This window comes from Cyprinus carpio, chromosome A7 (genome assembly GCF_018340385.1).
Source record: "Cyprinus carpio isolate SPL01 chromosome A7, ASM1834038v1, whole genome shotgun sequence".
NCBI lineage: Eukaryota > Metazoa > Chordata > Actinopteri > Cypriniformes > Cyprinidae > Cyprinus > Cyprinus carpio.
The window spans coordinates 16,636,536-16,651,897 of NC_056578.1; the positions used below are offsets into that span (position 1 = coordinate 16,636,536).

Sequence of the window (15,362 nt, forward strand, 5' to 3'; positions counted from 1 at the left end):
TGAAGATACTAAAAGGAAAGTTTATTAAGAGCCAGAATTTAAAAGTATATTAAGATATCTTTAATACTTTTTGAGTAACAGACATACAAACTTGAGGCAAGAAACACAAGAAGTGTTTTTTTCTGTTTTTGAACTGTCGCCATTAGCATATAATGAAACAAAGATTTTACTAACAGACCAATCTCTGTGTGAACATAAAATAATAAAATAATCATGCTGCCAGCTTTCTACAGTCATTTTTACACCCCTCTAATTTGACTCCAAATCTCATGTGAAACTTGTCATTTTGGTCCCCCTCTGCAAAATTACTCCGTAAATATACATCTGTGACATTTAATAATTTGGCTTTCATTACTATATATGTGTCTTTCTACAGGAAAAAAAAAAAAAAAGAAAATGAACAAAATCAAAAATTTGAAGCAGGGACCACTGGTAGAGTTAACACGGAATGACCCTATAACTATATCCAGCATCATAGCACTCTCTACCTATTGATTTTGATATACTGAATACTGAAAAGCATGTGTGAATGTTACATGTCAAATTAGTCAAGACAACTCACCCCATGTTTCAACAGTTCCTTTGTATTCAGTGCATTCAGGCAATGGCAGTAGAGTTAGTGGTGGTTATTCTAATCAAACATGACAGAATACCAAATATTAGACGATTACACTCCCAGCTCAATATGAATTGGGATCACAAAGGTGTCTGCCAACACACTTCAAGTCCTGTGAGTCTGTCAGCTCTTAATAAGTGAAAGTGAAGTGAAGGTCCTCGTGAGTTCAGAGCACCTACCACAGGAAGTGTCCTCATAAAAGACTAGTTATCTGCCTCTACTATCTGGTGGCAAGACAGAAGATTTGATGGTTGTGCCTTCTCTCTTTAGTGACAAGTTGCAGAGCAGATGATAAAAACGGCTCTCTGTCCTGACTGAGAAACGGAGCCAATTCGCAAATCTTACAACCCGAGAGCTGCAGTGTTTATATGAAAACTCTTATTCTTCTCATATTCTCACAATCAGAAATAAAGAACAAGACTCTGTTACTACGTTAGCTGTTTATTGAGCTATGTGGAAGTCAGATTTTTTAGGTCTTTACACCAAATAACCACTTGCTATTAATATGTGTCACCTAACCAGGTTGTGCTCTCGGCCTTTATTGATTCATTTAGCTTACGTTTTCTCAAGGATTTGTCTCCATGCTAGAGACATCAGGAGAGCTTTCATAAGCAGAGAGTATGAAAAATCTCACTTTTCGAAGCATTCAAACACTTCACGTCACTTCTGCACTGTTATTACGTGACCTTTTGCTGTTGGTGCGCAATGTGATTGACTAAGAGGAAGGCAGACAATAAGCTCATAATAGCCTTTAAAACAGTTCAACAATGCTGAGGAGCTCAATCTGCGCCTAGACAACTTTCCTCATCACACTTGTTGAATAAAACATCAGGCTGAGCACATGCTAATGGCTGACAGCGGCTTCTCTGTTTTGCACAAACAAAACCTTACTCTGTCTCTCTCGCGTTTTCACTCTTTTTCTGCACCCAGGAGTTTTAGCTTTGATGCATTTTACACCAGCCTTGGTGTTGACAAGTTATCTGTGACCTGTAGAGAGAAACCCCTGAAACCGCATCGCTGAGAATCCATCTTCGCCTTCCCTTTTCACCTCGAATTGTGGTGGAGCAAACAAACAGGGCCTAAACAATACGATATATACCACATATCAATTACACTAAATGCCTCAGTATCTATACTTCACTGTCTCAACCACACACCGGTTACAAGGCACACACGCTGCGGCAGGACGATAATGGGACGGTATTGTTCTCCACCATCTGGAGCGCTGATAAGACTCGCCTGTGCATAGTTGATAATAGGAGCCAGCGGAGTGTTAAACATTTCCTTGGCCCATGAAAAAGGTTCCATTAAGTCCACTGACCCCAATTGAATATTAATGAGCTAATTAACAGATTTATTGTTCTACGCAATTTCTGGAGGGGCCTGATTTTTTTTAAGTGCTATTATTTTTTTTCTAATTATTTTTTGCACTTTGTATAATTGAATCTTTGTAGCTGCCAGCATCCCAAGCGTACCTTGGCAATGCAGAAAGGAATTTGGACCTGCGTTTTCTTTCTCTCTCTCTCCCTCTTCTCTTCCACTCAGTTTCTTTCCCCAACAACAAAACAATGTTTTCTTCGATGGCAATGTGTTTGTAATTAGGCTTTACCCCCCATGCCCCCCAACCTCAATGGCAGAGCTTAGGCCTATGAATTTATATTTAAAGGAGCTAGAATGTTTGTTCCAGGAAGGAACAGGGTGAGGTGTTGGATTACAAAACAGCAATCAGCGGGGTTACACTCGACTGCATCACTCGGAGGGTCTGGCAGGGCCCTTAAATGAGCATTGACAGCTGTGGCTGATAGATAGCATAATCAGCTGATGAAGAGGATACACTGCAGCGCGGCTCTCGATGGGCTCTTTGAATAGTGCTACTGCAGCCACACACCGGGTTTCTGTAAAGGTTACCTTGAAAAAAATAAATGCAATTAGGAATGCGAATGATCAACACGGGTGATAAAGGGGGGCTGCAAGCCTTCTGTGGAATCCACCAAATCTTGCTCGTGTCGGCATGTCGTGATGGATGGCGTACTCGTGCGAATGTTTTGTGTTTCAAAGGAGATGTTTGAAATGGTGTTCCATGCAAGGACACAGTCTGACAATTGCTTTTTTTGTGGTAAAATTGACATGCAACAGAATTTCAATAACTGTGTGGGAATAGCGACTGGAATAATCACAGACGTTCTGACAAGTGCACCTCCGTTTGAAATATGTGGTAAGAGATTGGAGGGACGTGCGAGGGAGGGGGGCCGCCGGTGATGACCTTTTGATAACTACAATATAATTATTATTGCATTTTTTGCTATCTGCAACTTTGCTTAATTCTATTTATGCCCAGAATCCAATTCCGCCCAAATAAAAGCATCAATTTCTTTCGGTTACTCCACCAATATAACTTAGAATAATGAACTCATTTCGCTGTTATATGGAAATAGGGTCTCATTACAATAATTTTGCCTGATACACAAGCCAGCTGATATTAGGAGCCGGGCCTACAGTCAGAGAGGTTATTATGCTATACATCATCACAAACTGCATTAGGCTCATAAAACCTGTCACCAAAAAGGTTGAGAAGTTGCAGCAGCCAGCCCTGTGGCTTCACATGTCTCCTCTAAAAAAGGAGACTCTGATGAATCAACCATATAGAAGAAGCTGATTAAAAAAAATCAGTTCTGATTGTTCACGATTTCCATAGACATTAAGGTTTCTAGCACCGCTTCTGTTCAAACTGAAATGCAGTGGTAGCCCTTTTCTTTCCCGTCATCTTCTAAATCTACTACTATGTTTATCTTAATGTAAAAAAACCTTGTCAGTTTAATATATGAGTATATACACTACTGTTCAAAAAGAAGTTTTTTTTAAATGTTTTTGAAAGAAGTCTCTTATGCTTTTTGTTATTTGATCAAAAACAGAGTAAAAACATTAATATTATTTAAAGTTAAAAGAACTGCTTTCTATTTGAATATATTTTAAAATATTATTTATTCTTGTGATGGCAAAGCTGAATTTTCAGCATCATTACTCCAGTCTTCTGTGTCACATGATCTTTCAGAAATTATTCTAATATACTGATTTGCTGCTCAAGAAACATTTCGTCTTATTATTAATGTCAAAAACAGCTGTACTGCTTAAAATTAGTAAGCACATTATTAAGCATAATATGTAAATGTATTTGTGGGATACTTAATAAATTCATTTTGTTTTCACTAGGGTATGTATATAGGTTATAAGTAAGTTCCTGAATGAATCAGTGTTTTTGAATTAATCATTTGAGTGATCACCATTTGATTTGTTCCTGAATGAATCAGTATTGTTGAATGAATTGGTTGAATGAATGATTCATTGACTCCCTAGAGTCACTTACTTACTGTCATATTGCTGAACCTGCAGAAAGAGTCACAAAAAAAAAACCCACCACTAATAGGCTACATATATTTCTGTTTTCTATATAAACTAGTATGAAAAAAAAAACAATTAGTTTGGCTCATGTAAGCTATTGTATATGAGAATCAAAGCTTTAAGCACCAGATGTTGGTCCTCAGTGGAAACCGTAATGTTGCATTATTTTAATTGCTTCATTTCCATGTAGCAGGCTGCTTGGTTCTTGACAGTTTGTCATAGTTCTTTGTGTTGGGCGGCGAGGAGCGGATGGTGAGAGTGATGACATGCATCTGCTGTTGATGTGAAATCACTTGAAGGAGGTGTCGAAAAATTTGGCTGTAATTGCCAGAGCAAGGAGAGAGTTTTTAGCATGCGTCTAGAAAGAAGAGAAACCAAAGCTGTACCTTGGCTAGTCAAGAGTTGCAGACAAAACAACAAAGTGCAATAATTGTTTTCCGAGCTGCGTGCCAGCGGGAATGTGTGATGCTAAAAGCGATGCTTTCTTCCACACAGAACTCCCAGCAGTCAGATGTGGTTCTGCAGTCAGTACGTGTGTCTCACAGAAAGTAATCTTTGGTAACAATCAATTACAATACATTTCCCTCTTTTGTCAGTACTTCATATTCTGTGCTGTGTAGCCAGTCTACTAAACATACCCTCTTTCAAATATCATACAATATATTCATAGGGAACATGGAGTAGTTAGGCTTCAAAGTTGTGATCATGATTTAGACTTCCTCTCAGTAGGGGAAATGAGGATAAAGCAGGACTTTTTTTGTCCCATTATGCAGAATGAATTACTATGTTGTTCTGTTTTTAAGATGTCTGTTGTGGCTCTGGTGCTCTCTCAAAGAAATGGCTGTATTCTGACTGAGGTCATGATTGTAGTCTGAAGGCAAATATAAGGCTATATAAGGCAGTTTCATGCTCTTTGTGCTGGTCAGCTGACATTGGAACATTCAACCACTAATTTGCAATACAAACTCAAGAATGTCTTGCCAAATGTATTGCTGGGACCAGTAAATTCCTGACCCCACCATGCCACAGCATTCTGGCACCACCTTTGGGTTAATATTAGACCCTGGAAATGATGCCTTTAGGATGCACCAAGTATGAATTATGAACCCACATTCTATGTTACAGTACATTTTAGGATTAGCTGGTTTGTGTTTAATGTAATCAGTGGATGGTGTGCAGAGATTCAGTTCTAAGGCCTTGTGTTAAAGGAAATATTCCAAATTCAGTACAGTTAATCTCAGCATATGTGGGATCATTTTCATTACCACAGCATTTTGACTTTCTTTCTTTCTTTCTTTCTTTCTTTCTTTCTTTCTTTCTTTCTTTCTTTCTTTCTTTCTTTCTTTCAAGCTGGACTGAGGCACTTAAAGTAAATAGGGCTAGTATTTGGAGAAAATGCCACAAGTTCTGTTGATTGAGCTTAACTTTAACATATTGAACCTGGAATATTAATTTATAGAATGTGTGAATATTTTAAAAGAACTAAATGTGATCCAAATATATTATTTGGATTTGCAACACAATCGTTGCTTTGTCATTGCCTTGTAAGTATCAGGGAGGGGGAAGAAAGCAATACACTGGGATTTAGGGCTAACATTTCAATTATGGACTTCATCAAGAATGGTAGCTTATCCCTCATAATTAACATAAGATGGAATATATCATCACACAGCGATTCTATTTTAGAGCAATCAGGGTGCAAATTCCATTCGATTATGAATGTGGTTTATGACTATACTGGGCGCCTATTGAAAGCTAATTAATTTGCAGTGAGGACAATTATCGGGGAGCTCATCATTTAGCACTGTACTAGAAGCTTTTTCCCCCCTCCTTTATCCTAATACCGTTCACTCAGTTGGGGTGCTGGGACTGAACAAGCTCATGTAAAGCCACTGAACGTCAGTGAACCATAGCTATGCAGAGGGAACAGAGGTGTTGGGCCAGAGCTCTGCTTCCTCTTGGGGTTACTACTTCCCAAGCATAAGCCAACTAGGATGCCTGGCTGCCTTACAGCTCGAGCACTACTATACTGAATTGTCCACAGATTGCTCCATTATTTCAGGACAGCAGCAATGCAAGATGGACTAAAGAGCCATTATCTGAGTGAGTGAGACCATCGGAACTTATTACATGTTTGACCTTTAAAAGCCTTTCCCCATTACAGATCTCAGGTGAGATTTTACTGGAATCAATTTTTTATACTCAGCCAGATGGAGGCCCCCACACAATAAAGGAAATGAAGGAACAAATGAGTGAGTGAGCGAGTGAATAAATGCGTGAGCAAGTGAAAGAATAGCTGGGATCTTTGTGAAAAATGCTTTCATAAAAGAAATCCACCAGAGCTGATGGAGATGGGCAGGATTTTAAAGCACCTCTAATGCCTCTGTGCCCTTTCTTCACAAATTAAAGAGACTTTGAACTGGCTGAGGAAGATGCTGAAGTATGGTTCTTAATCAAGGTAGAAACACAAAGCCGGCACAGGTTCCCCAAAGGATCACATCAAAAGGTGCATCCCACTTTGTGCACTATTTAATCAGTTAAAACACAGATGGCAGCCTGCCTCGATTAATTAATCATATATGAAGCATCCAGCACCTGTGAGCGGAAAGTATGTCAATGCTACCGAGATCTAATTTGGATCTCAACGTACCTCAGTATTTGTCTACAGAAAAAAGTAAAAAAAAAAAAAAAAAAAAAAGCTTCTTTCATTTGTGCAAAAAGTGCCAAGTGTAGTTAGTGCTTTGTAAACTGTATTGTAAAAGTTGCAGCAGCATGCAGCCTTTGAACCTCCTTATCCCCCTCTGACTGACCGCTTCTCATTTGACTTGGCTCTCATTGAAGAACATTGCTGGTACTCACCCTAGATGTATGGCTTGAATTTTATTTTAGGCCCTTTAGTCGCGTAGCTGAAGGATATAAAAAAAGAAGATATGCACATTATGTGTGTTTCTCTCTGTAAGAAAGAAAAATGAAAGGCATATCTGCTTCAAAGCAAAAATTATTTCAAGATTAGCCTGTAAAATTCACTGACGGCGAGAATATCAATGCAAAAGTGCCTGTCAACAGACTTTTCCATCTCTGGTTTGTTGAGCTTTTTGACAAACCGCATTTTTGAGGGAAAATAGTAACATTTCAAGTCCTTTAAAGATCTTTCAACCTTTTTTAAATCCGGAGACTTCAGGGAAATGAGATGGAGAAGTGAATCTATAATTTTTCTCAGATAGTGCTTTGCGTTTTAAAGAGATACTCCACCCAAAAATAACAATTCTCTCACAATTTTACTCACCCTCATGACATTCCAGATTTATGACTTTTTTTTCTTCAGATGAACATGATTTTCAGGAACAAGCAATTTCTGTGAGTCCTTATATTGCAAGTGGATTTATCCCTAAAAACGGACAAAATCCATGCAAAACAAACGGAATCATTGTCTTCTGAAGTAAAATGATAGGTGTGTGAGAAAAATACTAATATTTGAAACTTTTTAAACTATAAACCATTGCTTTCAACCAACTGTTAAATCTGCATCTATATGAGCATAAAATAGATTTACAAAGTTGGATTATTTTTTTCTAAAAATCTTTTTATTCCATTAAGAAATTTATATACATCTGGGACAAGGTGAGTAAATGAGAGAATTTGTATTTTTGTGTGGAGTATCCCTTTAAAGAGTTCATGTGTTTTATTGCTTTGTAGGCTTGGTTCATGGGTGACTGACCTGATTGGGTGCTGATGTGGAGCTATCGTGCAGGCCGTCATGTGGCGACAATGCATCTACCATATTTTTGCCGTCCCGTAACTCCAGTATATTGCTGTCCAGGTAATCAAACTACTTTGAAAAGTCTTGTCACCTTGTAAAAGTAATTAAATTTCCATGAAAGCACCATGAAGTATGTTTAAAGGATTATAAAAGTGAGGGTAATGAATGTGGACATGAGGCCTGGGGCAGGAAGAGAGATGCATATGTTGTAAAACAGCAGCTGTGTGGGCTTTTGAGTCTGGACTCATTGCCCTACACTAACGTCAGGGTGGCCCTGTCATTCTGAGTGAGGACTCCCCTGTTGAAGAAAACATCTTAAACCAGCCTTACTAGTCTTAGTTAGTTGCCCAGCCTGGTCAAGTTGGTTTGTTGGCTGGTTTTGAGCACTTTTCAGTGGGGAGACCAGCTAGCCACCTAGATAACTGGAAGACCAGTTTAAACCAGTTTCCAACCAACTTAAGGCCCATTCACACCATGGACAATAACTAAAATGATAACAATAAAGTTTTAAAAATCATTCTAAATATAAGCAAATAATGTCGGTGTTACAGCTATAATGATGACAGCACAGAGGAATGATATAATTGGAATTAGTTTCATAACAATTCTTTTTTTCCAGCTGATGAAAAAAAAAAACAGCCAACCAGAATCAAATAACTTTAAAAAGTGGGGGCATTTAAAGTGGCAGATGACAAAACTGCTGTACACGCTTATATTAAACAGAATTTTATCGTCCATTGATTAGACGCTAATATATTTATTGTGGTAGAGTTGGTTTGACCAGCCCTTTAGACTGGTTTGAGCATTTGTTTTTCTTTTCTTTTTTCAGCAGGGTGATGCAAGCATCAGTTTTCAAAAAGTGTCCATGTTGATATGCGTGACATACTGATATGCACACAGATACTTGCAGTCTACAGTTTCTCTTGTGATTTTTGTCTATTTTCTCTTTTCTTCTCACTCACACACACACAGATGTAGTCTAACCTCCATTTTTCTTTATTCGGAGCAGCGATGAACTAAGTTTCTTTATGTCTCATACTCACAATTCCAGCTCAATAAAGTAGATTTATAGTTCAGGGCTACCTGAGCTCAACTATATGGAAATGACACATATATATACCAGTAATGCATCTGATCCCTTGTAGTCATCTCCTGTGATCTATGGAGCCCTGTACCTCGGTCTCCCCTCCTGGAGGCAGTGTGTACCCTGCAGATGGTGCTGTTTTAAAAAGGATGAGGCTGTGAAATGCAGTTCCTGTGCTCAATTCTGCACTCTGTCTTACTATTAGCACTTCTTAATAAGCTCTGTATATGTCTGGCTGATACAGTTAGTCAGACAGCTACTCCAACACGAGTGGTTTACAGCTTTGCGGTCGTTTTCTACTTTATATCTTGAATGCGCCCCCTTAAAGGCGAAGCTGTAGCACGCGTTCACAAACTCTGAACATCAAAGTGAGCTTTTAGAATGTGTTGTGGCTATTCGTTTTCATAGAAACAGATATTGACGAAAACATCATCAAACTAAAGACCCCAGAGGGCAGGAGAGAGCAGAAGTGCTTGTGTTATGAAGGAGCTGCAGGACTGCAGTGATTGAGTACACAGTTTGTGCATTAGCAAAGTACAGCTGTGGTTAAATTAATGTTGCATCAAAGCTCACTCAATCAGCAGCAACACATGCAATTATAGCCGGCTCAGGAGCGAGGCACGCCATGACCCCGGTGCTGACGAATAATTTACAAACAATATACAGTAAAAACACTTGAAAATACCACACCTGGGATCAGTTTCATAAATGACGGTTTATTGATAAACTGTTGAACTGGCCACACAACAGGAAGTCAATTCAGAATGACAGGCATCTATCTGTCTGTCTGTTCTGTATGTGACATTCTGTATGCATCGTTCTATCAATCTGTCGTTCAGTCTATCATTCTATCTACATTTACATTCTATTCTTTCTATCTATCATTCTGTGTATTTCACTCGTTTAAACTATATCTATATTTCATTTTATATCTATCGCTCAGTCTATATTAATCATTCTATGTATCTTTCTATACATCTATCATTCTATCTATATTTCTATTTCAGTCATTCTATCTATATACAGTATATCGTTTAATCTATGTCAGTCATTCTATCGTTCTGTCATTCTATCTGTAATTCTCTGTCTGTAGGGCCTATAATAAACCTATAAGGCCAAGTTAAACATTATAATGTTTTAAAACATTAATGCAAACAAAGCTTTGTCAAGCCAACATTTGAGTTTTTCTAACACTGTCTTTGTTGATTTTTAGAAACATTTACCATGAAATAAAAATAAAATAAAATAAAAATTACTTGTATATGTACAGTACACGTACATGCAATACACATGCCTGCCAAAACAATGGTACATTAATATCCTGAGGTGATGCATCTTAAGCCAAGTTACGCAGAAAATTGTTTTGGATCAGCTTTTTTTCAAAACTCCTAAAAAGTGATTCCATACTTTTCAGGCTTTCCCTTAACAATATATGTGAGCTTTTCCAGATCCAAGCAATGAGGCAATTCTTGTAACCATTGTTTAATGGCTTTCTATGTCTTTCCAGTGACGAGATACTGTAAGTTTTGCTTGTAATAAACAGAACATCAACATTTTTTTTATCAGAGCTAGTTAAAGTGCAATTTACAGGGAAAAATATTTTGTATACAGAGTTTAGGACATTCGGGAACATTTTGTTTCAACACCAGAGATAAAAAGTCTGTAACATTTTCCCCAAAAAGTTGAACTTGGGGACATTTCCATAAACAGTGATATAAAGTTCCTATCTCTAGATTATATTTTATACATTGATCGGGAATGTTAAATTTGTGTGGTATTCTGCCAGCATTTCAAGTTTGTCTTGAAAAACAGTATAAAAAAAGTTATATGTACAGTTACATGAATTTCACAATTGCAATTTGCTATGCTGTTTGCTACACCAGTTAAAATTCTAGTATTGAATTGAAATATAAATGCCAGTTCAGGTCGGTTCTGGCGTACAATCCTGGCACTGACATTAGGTGAAGAGTCTTTCGCTGGATTAACGGATGAAATATCTGAATGTAACTGCCCAAGCTCACATTGCACTCGAATCAGTACTTAGAGCAATAGTCAGCCCGGAGAGAAACTTAATCAACAGTAATATATACAGTGCCCCCCGAATCCATTCTCTATATCCAACAAGGTGATTTTCTCTCTCTCTCTTCCTTTCTTTACGAGAAAGAGAAAATTGCACATCTAATGAAATCCAATTTATATTTCATTCTGAGGAGCACAATAAACAGAGAACAAGCCGTAAATAAGCTTTTCAAAAAGCTGATTACCAAAGCAATTTATTGCCGAGTCCAAAACCATAGCAGAGCAGAGATGTGTTGAGGGTGAATGGGGGGGGGGGGCTTTATTTTATCTCTTTTTACCTCTTTGCTTGCTGCGTTGTTATTGGCCAGGTGTGTATGTGTGTGTGTGTGTGTATGAGTAGGTTTCCGTGTGTGAGTATATTCATTTATCTGTACGCACTCAACTTTTCTGTGATTCCGTTGTCTTCTGATGAAAATACAAGAGGGTTTGTGATTGGGGTCAGCCCCGCATCCATTTGAGCAGCAAATGAAGTGGAATTCAAGGCTCCTCCATTACCGAGGCCTTTTCTCATTGTTCCCGACTGCTTTCCATACAGCAGAGTCCCTCTCTAACCCAAGGCTGATTGCAATAATGACATTTTCCCACCACAACAATCCTGACATTTCCCTGATTGGAATACATAGCCAGCGCACTCCAATAAATAGGCTTCACCTGTCCTCTGCTCCCTCTGAACAAAGGGTCCTAGCCTGTGCTTTGAGACAAATTGTCTCCCAGTTACAGCTGTATCATATTATTCTGTTGAGCTCATTTACTGGAATAGAAAAAATTATAATTTCATTGTATTGTTTGTGTAGTGGGTCCACTGATACGGCCCTGCTATTCATGAGCTTTTCATTATTGGATTTGGCTTTGAGACGTCTGGTTGAGCAGATCTTTGTCCTGCAGGATTGAAAACGTATTGTCTCTGTATAGCCTCATCAAAGCGACTACGTGCCGTCTACGACTTGACTTTAGAAGCGTGTTCAGTTTTCGCCATGCATTTTGCCCAAATTTGTCATCAGCATTCAAAATAGTGCCCATCTTGCTCAAATAGGAGATGGACTGAGGACGGCTAAAAGGGGGAGGGTGGGTAATGTTAGAAGAAATAAATTGAGCCGGCGTACGGCGCAGGAAAAGTGCACCGCACAGATTATTCACAGTTATATAATGTACTGGGAGAGAAACAGGCGCTTCTCATTTTGGTCACTTATCCCTCATTGTAGAGGGGCTGTATATTTCATTGCTGCTGCAGCAGCTTAGAGGATACATTTCAAAGCAGCAAATAAAAATTGGCTAAACTTCCAAAATTAGCACTTCAAAGTCAAACATGATTTGGAGCGAGGCAGAGTGGGGGGTGGGGGGGGGTCGATGTGACTGAAATTTCTTCTGCTTGTGTGTGTGTGTGTGTGCAGGGGCTAGAGTACAAAACACTCTGTGTAGACCCTAAAACCAATTTCTAGGCAAATTGGTTTAATTTAAGAATGAGATCATAGAATAAGCAAAATGTTGTGGGGGCAAGTTTATGTATTTCTGCATTTATTTCGCCTCTCCTGCAGTCTGTCCATTTGGAAGGGTGTAACAGGAATAATTTCACCCAGGGGTGCTCAAGCAGGACAGCTTAAAATACAGCATATGTTATCAAGCTAACATACATATTCTACAATAAAGTACATAGTCTCAGTCCGACCACTTTTAATAACTTATGTCTTTGATGTTGAACGCCTTCCTCTGTTTTGATCAATTTGCTTAAAACTTGACATAACTGGGCATATCAGGAACTAATGTGTAGTTGAGGGGGAAAAAGAAAATCTTTATTTTAAAAATGTTATGCTAATGAAGAGACAACATAGTGTGATAGCAAATCCTCTTCAATCATGTCAGTCCAAACAAGGCCATATTCACAACAGAATCTGTTCTCATTCTGGGTATAATCATTTATTTGTTTATATATTTATTGTCATGGTAAATTCATGCTACAGTAAAAAAAAAAAAAAAAAAAAGTTAATTGGTTAAACGTCCTAAAAATCATTTGATTTAATAATTTTGGGCATAGAAAGTATGAATTATCATACAATTTACAGTGAACATCTATATTTTACGCAGCAAGACAATACACACACTTTTACTGTAAAAGTTTATTTTTTTTCTTGTCACCTTTGAAAAGCTTGGAAAGGACATGCCTAACATTTGTTTTATTGATTTTTGTTATCGGTACAGTATACTGGTTTTTAGTACAGTATATTTACAAAGCAGGTTGAAGTGGTTAGGGTTAGGGTTAATATATATAATATTTTACAGTGAATTTCTGGCAACCACAGTTGACTTTTTCCAATTTTTTTTTTCTTTTTTTCTTTTTTTTTTTTTTACTGAATATAGTTAAAAAAAAATTAACAATAAATGGTAATGTGCACCAATGAATGCATTCACCAATGAATTCATTAAATAATGCATGAAGTATATGATTTCCTATGCTGGTTTGTACTAGTTAATGCTGGTTTGGGCCACCATCATTGAAAATACAACATATTGTGGTTTTTATCTGCCCAGGGAAATGCACTATAGCACAGACAAGGCACCTGTAGTTTTAATTACACATATTTCACCTTTAAATCACCAGTAAGTACATGTGCAGTCGTGTGTGTGCCTGTGCATGTGAGGTAATGCTGCAGCTGGGGATGATACGTGTGTGTGTGGTTTTTTTTCCCTCATTATTTTTCTAGAAAATGAGCAATCAGGCATCTTGCACAGAGCCTGATTGTCTCCCTCTGTAAATCAATCCAGGAGCTGCAATTAAAAGGTACTCTTATGTGGTGTAATTGCTGTCTCGCTAATCCTTTATTTGCACACCTGCCGGTGAGTCTGAATTTTTAATGAATTTCTAATTAATGCACATTGTACACTTGATTTATTTGTTAGCAAATGATGTCCCTGCTGGAGCAGTGTTTCCAGAAAGCCTTCCGTCATCCACAGTATAGCTACATGTGCCATAGTTTGGGTGCAAATGTGCATGTGTACGTCTGGCCTAAAGGTCAAAAGCCATATGCTGTCCATGTGTGGTTGTAAACATCTCGCTGATGCAGGTGGGGAGAAACATTAAAAGTTTATGGGGATTTATTTGGCAATTGTTTTGGTGCCTTTATTCCTTGATTTGATGGCCTGTTATTTTCACATTCGCTCAGTTTTCAGTTTGCACCTGTGAAAATGAGCCGTTTTATCAATATTGCACTGATTACAGAAATTAGGCTCTTTTCTTTTTGTTTTGTGTTTGTGTGTGTTTACATAATTTTAATTTTGTTGTATGAAATATTTTCTTTATTGGCAGTTTGGGCTTTGCCACACAGATACACACATTTTTAAACATATACTGTGTGTGTAAAGCAGTGTAGCAGCAATAATTATAAGAAATAATGAGAAATTAAAATAATAAGGTCTTGAGAGGTAAAAGTTTTAAGTTCTTGTTTGTCATTTAATTACTTTGTGCTCTTTTTAGTCTAAAGTTTTCAAAGCACTCTGGAAACTGGGGAGAAGTTTTTTTGTATGAACAGCATGAAAGGCTTCATTTAGCACAACTATACCGGAGAGTCTGCTTTAAGTATTGGACATCTGTAAATGAAATTTCAATATGCTGTAAGACCCCAACTGATACCCTTCCCATTTCTTACCCACAATGAATGAAACTAATTGCTTTAAATTGCAGATCCTCCGTGAAGCAGCTCTCCTGCGGTTCAGAGCTCATAGAAACAAGAATTACCACCAACAGATGAAATCAAAAGTAATGGGACAGAAGATTGTGTCACCTCAGTCGCAATCCTTTAATTGCACTTCTTTTGTTCATGAAAGCCATTCGTAAATGCACCACTTTTGAGAGAGCAGTTTAACTCTCACAATGCCTCTGTGCCACAAAAAGACTGAAAAACCCAAGGTGGCACGACAAATTGCTCTGTATATTTTTCGTACAAATACCATGCTGTTATTTTTCTCCAGACAACAGTTCATTATGAGGCCATGTGATATTTTGACAGAGTTGTAGCGTCAGACATGAACTCAAGTCTTAAATCACCAAGACTAAGGATGAGAATTCATTAATACGTGAGTGTTTGAATAAACTTTGAAAATTGTTGAAGACAAACTCAGAATCAGACAGATTGTTTGTGGTACTCAATGTTATCATGACAACAACAACAACTTGGAGTTTTAGAATTCATTTGCTTTATTCGAAACAAGACTGTATTTAATTCATCTGAAAACAACTTGTCTTAGTCCATCAGCAATTAAAATATGCTGTTTCATTATGTCATTCTGTATATAAAATTGTCATCATTTATTATTTCTTTGTAGTTGTCTGATAAATGTTTTTGAAGCTTTAGCCATTTTAAGAGAATTCAATAATTACATTTGTTGTTACATGGGCCAGCTTCTTCAAACTTTGGCTTTTGGATCAGAAA

The 15,362-nt window shown here is 37.7% G+C and overlaps 1 long non-coding RNA gene across 1 annotated transcript in view; it reads left to right on the forward strand.

Moving 5' to 3' along the window:
- Positions 1-15,323, forward strand: part of LOC122145615 — a 22,831-nt gene extending 7,508 nt beyond the window's left edge. The window contains exons 2-3 of the long non-coding RNA XR_006160436.1: positions 7,712-7,835; positions 14,615-15,323. This is a non-coding gene — a long non-coding RNA (uncharacterized LOC122145615). The remainder of the gene's footprint in view (positions 1-7,711; positions 7,836-14,614) is intronic.
- The last annotated feature ends 39 nt before the right edge of the window (positions 15,324-15,362 follow it).